The 6,995-nt window shown below is 43.1% G+C and overlaps 1 pseudogene across 1 annotated transcript; it reads right to left on the reverse strand.

Annotated features, from left to right (window-relative positions):
* Positions 1-5,087: 5,087 nt before the first annotated feature.
* On the reverse strand, positions 5,088-6,455 carry LOC115895645 (annotated as a pseudogene). Its single transcript, XR_004055826.1, has one exon. The product of XR_004055826.1 is annotated as a keratin, type I cytoskeletal 18 pseudogene (transcript).
* Between the last annotated feature and the right edge of the window lie 540 nt (positions 6,456-6,995).

Here is a 6,995-nt window from a genome sequence, read left to right on the forward strand (position 1 = left end):
CTTTCCTTACTCCTTATGTGAAAATTAATTCAAGATGGATTAGAGACTTAAATGTTAGACCGAATACCATAAAAGCCCTAGAAGAAAACCTAGGTAATACTATTCAGGACATAGGCATGGGCAAGGACTTCATGTCTAAAACACCAAAAGCAACGGCAGCCAAAGCCAAAATTGACAAATGGGATCTAATTAAACTAAAGAGCTTCTGCACAGCAAAAGAAACTACCATCAGAGTGAACAGGCAACCTACAGAATGGGAGAAAATTTTTGCAATCTACTCATCTGACAAAGGGCTAATATCCAGAACCTACAAAGAACTCAAACAAATTTACAAGAAAAAAACAACCCCATCAAAAAGTGAGCAAAGGATATGAACAGACATTTCTCAAAAGAAGACATTCATACAGCCAACAGACACATGAAAAAATGCTCGTCATCACTGGCCATCAGAGAAATGCAAATCAAAACCACAATGAGATACCATCTCACACCAGTTAGAATGGCAATCATTAAAATGTCAGGAAACAACAGGTGCTGTAGACCATGTGGAGAAATAGGAACACTTTTACACTGTTGGTGGGATTGTAAACTAGTTCATCCATTATGGAATATAGCAATTCCTCAAGGATCTAGAACTAGAAGTACCATATGACCCAGCCATCCCATTACTGGGTATATACCCAAAGGATTACAAAGCATGCTGCTATAAAGACAGATGCATACATATGTTTATTGCGGCACTATTCACAATAGCAAAGACTTGGAATCAACCCAAATGTCCATCAGTGACAGACTGGATTAAGAAACTGTGGCACATATACACCATGGAATACTATACAGCCATAAAAAAAGGATGAGTTTGAGTCCTTTGTAGGGACATGGATGCAGCTGGAAACCATCATTCTTAGCAAACTATCACAAGAACAGAAAACCAAACACCTCATGTTCTCACTCATAGGTGGGAACTGAACAATGAGATCACTTGGACTCGGGAAGGGGAACATCACACACCGAGGCCTATCACGGGGAGGGGGGATGGGGAAGGGATTGCATTGGTAGTTTTACCTGATGTAAATGACGAGTTGATGGGTGCTGATGAGTTGATGGGTGCAGCACACCAACATGGCACAAGTATACATATGTAACAAACCTGCACGTTATGCACATGTACCCTAGAACTTAAAGTATAATAAAAAAATAAATAAATAAAATAAAATAAAAGTTAAGTGAAAACCTACATAATGTTTAACACCTCTCCTTGCCTCTTTAATGAAATCCATTTACTGTTTCATCATATTATTAAGCAACATACTAACTATAGTCTTTGCAGTAGTACTATATACTATAGCTCCTGTGGAATGAAAATCCTAATCACATCCACCTCTTTTCTATCATCCTTCTTCTGACAGCAATTAACTCCTCCCTTTAACTCAGATTAGATAAAATGATCTCATTTTTCAGGGCACCCTATTTACCTTCCTACTTTCTCTTTGCCTGTTTATCCCCACTGCTTCCTTGGATACTCCACACAGTCTCCCCTCCCCTTCCACTAACTCCTAATTACTTCTGCAAAAATCTCAACTTAACCCACTCTCTGTTAAACAAGTCCAATCCTTCCCTGGCAAATGACTGTTGTTTTTATATCTCTCTATCAGCCACTGCTTACATTGTCACTCCCATTCCCGCAAGAAAACTGTGTCTTTACTAACTTCACCTACCACTGCTGTTATGAAGGCCATGACCCTTTCCAACTTCTAAATATGCAAACATAAGCAAAATTCCCTATCTCTGATAGGATGAAAAATATCCTAACAGGATGAGCAATCCAACTTTTACATTCTTACATTTTTAACCTCACCCAGTACATGAGCAATACAAAGTCATACATGGCCCTGTAACCATGAATACAGTTTTAACTTTCCAAGCCCCTTTATGCATCCAATGCAACCTGTTATCAGATCTGTCCCTGGGGTACCTACTATTTCACCTACACCCTACAACTTCAAGACCCAACTGATCATAGTAACTTCCTAGTCACCCAAACAGCTCCATTCAGCCAGCTTGTCTTCTTCTCAGAGCTCCCAAAAACCATCACCTCCTCCCTGCTTAACAAACAGTCCAGGTTTTGTAATGGCAAACATACTCCCTGCATTACCATTCACCTCTAGAACACTTTCAGCAGTGTCCCCACCACTAATGAATGCCTTCTCATCCCCTCTTTCAATCCCTGTCTTGAATGGTTTCTAGCAGATAAAAAACTATTTTTCTCTAGTGGGAAAATAGAATACAGGGAGTCACTCAGTTTGCTCCTGACACCCCTTTGCAGCCACTCACTGGGCTACTTTGGTAAGTATTCCAGAAGTATGCAAAAATGAAAACAACAAAGTCACACACCTTTTTAACATACACAGCCAGTTCTGTCTACCCAGCCAAGGCATATTCTTCTTATGTGGAACTTCAACCTATAACTGCCTCCCCACCAACTGGACAGGCACCTGTACCTTAGTTTTCCTAAATCCCAACATTGACATTGCCCCAGGAAATCAGATCCTATCAGTGTCCCTCAAAGCTCAAGCCTATCACCACAGGGCCATGCAACTAATATCCCTCTTTATAGGGTTCGGAATGGGCACTGCTACAGGAAATGGAATAGCCAGTTTACCGACTTCATTACCCTACTACCACACAGTCTCAAAGCATTTCTCAGTTTTCAAGAATTAACAAAACCTATCCTTACTCTTCAATCCCAAATAGACTTTTTGGCAGCAGTGAGCCTCCAAAACTGCCGGGGCCTAGACCTCCTCACTGCTGAGAAAGGAGGACTTTGCACCTTCTTGAAGAGTGTTTTTTTTACACTAACTAATCTGGGATAGTATGAGACACTTCATGACATTTACAGGAAAATACTTCTGAAATCAGACAACTCCTTTCAAACTGTTATACCAACCTCTGGAATTGGGTGACATGGCTTCTCCCCTTTCTAGGTCTCATGACACCTATTTTGCTGTTACTCACCTTTGAACCCTATATTTTTAACCTCCTTGTCAAATTTGTTTTCTCCAGGATTGAGGCCATCAAGCTACAGATGGTCTTACAAATGGAACCCCAAATGAGCTCAACTCAGAAATTCTACCAAGGAGCCCTGGACTGATCATTTGGCCTATAGAGATCCCCTCTGGAGGACACTACAACTGCAGAGCTCCTTCTTCACTCCTATCTGCAGAAAGTAGCTAGAGCAGTCATCACCCTGTTCCCCACAGCAGTTGGGGGTGTCCTGTTTAGAGGGGGCATTGAGAGTTGAGGCCACCTGGACTTCCTGGGTCGAGTGGGGACTTTCCTGCTGACAAGAGGGTTGTAAAATGCACCAATTAGCAAAATTCTAAAAGTAGCCAGTTGTGGGGACGATTGAATGAAGGGCACTCTGATAGGACAGAAATGGAACATGGGTGAGGACAATAAGAGAATAAAAACTAGCCACCCCAGCCAGCAGCGGCAACCTGCTTGGGTCCCCTCCCACACTATGGAAACGTTGTCCTTCTGCTCTTCACAATAAACCTCGCTATCACTCATTCTTTGGGTTTGTGTCATCTTTAAGAGCTGTAATACTCACCACGAAGGTCCACGGCTTCACTCTTGAAGTCAACGAGACCATGAACACACCAGCAGGAACCAACTCTGGACACACTATGCTCTCATGAGTGAGATTAATGGCTATAGAAACTGAACATTGCAGGCAAACCTAAAAATAAGCACATCCTGCTGGGAAACCAGTTTTCAACTACATATCCAAATGAAAGAAACTCCTATACCCTTTGACTCAGAATCCAAATTTATAGGAATCTATGCTAAAAGCTATTTAAAATAGAATAAAAACGTTTGATTAAGGATGTTCATATGGTAAAAATTACCATCTTATATGTATAGCAAGAGTGGAGACACTAAACAAACAAGGATACATTTACTTGCTAGAATATTTTTAAGACATTGTAGCCACTGAGAATATTTTGTGTAGTCTTATGGAAGGAGGGCAACTTGGACACTCCCTTCTCTATCAATTCCTTTTTGGTAATAAGAAGGATTGGAAAAGTATAAAAGTATGTCCTAGATCTTGAATTGGCCTGATATTCTCAGGCAACAGAGTAGGAAAACCTAGTGTTTATAGTCTGTACTGCCAGGCAAAAAACAGTAACCTATGATGTAGAAGAATGATAATACATCCTTACAACTTGCAGAAAAGACATCTAAGTCTCTTCTCTGGTAGGATTTTCTGAAACCTCTCCATTTTAGACTGGAGACCTGAGAAGCCACTGAAGTCAGAGGATGTGAGTCCGAGTAGATTGCACACAATTTTTTGTCCAAGGAACCATGGAAGAGGTCTCCCAAGAAAGAAAAAGGGAGTTTGGTCATAGCTTTCACTTTGCTCAGAGCCAGACCATAAGAAGTATAGCCTTCCTGGCCATGAACTACTGCCTGGCTTATCAACAGAGTGCCCCCAGTAGGGGTCTAGATATAATGTCTTATAAGCTGGCAAAAAGAAAGTACATTTCATTGAAGAGGACTGTGTAGTCCACAAGACTAGGGCTGAGGCTCATGAAAACAGCCAACAGTTCCTGTTCAAGTTGAAATAACAGGAAGGAAAGAAAAAAAATTTCACAAGAGTTATAAGAATTTTAAAGAAGTTATAATTGGAGAACAACATAGGCTGCCTGGGTATAAAACAATGAGTTCCTAAATAAACACAAAATAAACTCAGAAAGAGCACGGTAATTCTTGAGAATTGAAGAATCTTGCTAGAAATATTATTATAACAAGACAAAAGGAAATGAACATCAAAAGTAAAATGCTGAGACTTGCAATACAGTGTCTTCAGTGAAGAGATTACTGGTATCTTTCCAGGTACAGAATATGCCGATAAGTATGCAAATAAGTAAATATTACTACCTTATTTAAATAAGTTGAATTGCATTATACATATCATTCTTCATTTTGCAACTTTCACTAATATTAGAGGAGTCAGGTAACATACCAGTTTACAAAGCCCTAAGAAATTAGTTTATGATAGCATTTAGAAGCATTGACCCCAAATCTTTTTTTTTTTTTTTTTGAACTCTGAACTTTTTATTGGCCTCCTGCTCCCCAAAGGGTACCCTGCTTTTGCTGGCTTAATGCCTCAGAACTTTGGTGTCGTTGGTCTCAGACACCACTTTGCCATCCACTATCCGGCGGGTGGTGGTCTTTTGGATGGTTTGCATGGAGTTGCTGCTGTCCAAGGCATCACCAAGATTGAATTCCTCACCATCTTCCAGCAGGTGGCGGTAGGTGGCAATCTCAGCTTCCAGCTTGACCTTGATGTTCAGCAGGGCCTCATACTCCTGGGCCTGTCGCTGTCCCTCTGCCCGGGTCTGTGCCAGCTCTGACTCCAGGTGCAGCAGGATCCCATTGAGCTGCTCCATCTGTAGGGCGTAACGGGCCTCCACCTCCCTCAGGCTGTTCTCCAAGCTGGCCTTCAGATTTCTCATGGAGTCCAGGTCAATCTCCAAGGACTGGACTGTACGTCTCAGTTCTGTGAGCATCGTCTCAGCAGCTCCAACCTCGGCGGACTGTGTGGTGACCACTGTGGTGCTCTCCTCAATCTGCTGAGACCAGTACTTGTCTAACTCCTCTCGGTTCTTCCAAGCCAGCTCGTCATATTGGGCCCGGATGTCTGCCATGATCTTGGCGAGGTCCTGAGATTTGGGGGCATCTACCTCCAGGGTCAACCCAGAGCTGGCAATTTGGGCTTGTAGGCCTTTTACTTCCTCTTCGTGGTTCTTCTTCATGAAGAGCAGCTCCTCCTTGAGATCCTCGATCTCTGTCTCCAGCTGCAGTCGAGTGACATTGGTGTCATCAATGACCTTGCAGAGCCCATGGATGTCATTCTCCACAGACTGGCGCATGGCCAGCTCTGTCTCATACTTGACTCTAAAGTCATCAGCAGCAAGACGGGCATTGTCAATCTGCAGAATGATGCGGGCATTGTCCACAGTATTTGCGAAGATCTGAGCCCTCAGGTCCTCGATGATCTTGAAGTAATGGCTCCAGTCTCTGACCTGGGGTCCCTTCTTCTCCAAGTGCTCCCGGATTTTGCTCTCCAGCCTCCGGTTCTCGGTCTCCGGGCTCCTCACTCTGTCCAGGTAAGAGGCCAGGCGGTCGTTCAGGCTTTGCATGGTCTCCTTCTCGTTCTGGATACCTCCCATTCCTGCCAGACCCCCAGCCATCCCTGAGGCCAGGCCCCTGGACCCCATGCCGCCCCGGAAGCTGGTGGAGTGGGACACGGAGATCCGGGAACCAGAGCCCCCGGCGCCTGCATAGACACTGGCTGTGCTGCTGACCGGCCGGGCGCCGTAGCTGGGCGCCTGGACAGAGCCCAGGGATCGGTAGTTGGTAGAGAAGGTGGAGCGAGTGGTGAAGCTCATGCTGTATGGGAGGAAGGTGAGACGACAGGACTCAGGCTTTGCCGACTGACCCCAAATCTTGACTGCTCAAATTCAGATTCTGCCCTCCCAACGTCCAACCTGTGAGACTTTGGGTAAATTACTGATAGCTTTCTTAAGTCTGAGTTTCCCGTTTTGTAAATAGGCCCAAAATATCACTGGCCCTGTAGGCTAAGTATAACGATTATTTACATCAAAGCACCTAAGGAAGTAGAATAATGTAATACACATAACAAATGTGCTATATAATTAGTAACTATCATTGACTTACACTTTTTAACAACAGCACTATATTGTCTTGAAGTACCTTAACAATGGCCGTTTTGACTAACATTTAGAACTTTTCCTTTATTCCGTCATTGCAACAAACTTCTTTGGACACAGTATTTTTGTTCCTTTGTTCACATGCCTGCCACCTTTTCCTTATCATATTTGGTGTCAAGCTCATTAACTTTGAGGAAATGTAACATATTTAAAGAAGTGTTTAATTCCTGAGGTACACAAATATGCTGGCTGTCTGAT

The sequence above is a fragment of the Rhinopithecus roxellana genome, chromosome 22 (assembly GCF_007565055.1).
Source record: "Rhinopithecus roxellana isolate Shanxi Qingling chromosome 22, ASM756505v1, whole genome shotgun sequence".
In the NCBI taxonomy this organism is placed as follows: domain Eukaryota; kingdom Metazoa; phylum Chordata; class Mammalia; order Primates; family Cercopithecidae; genus Rhinopithecus; species Rhinopithecus roxellana.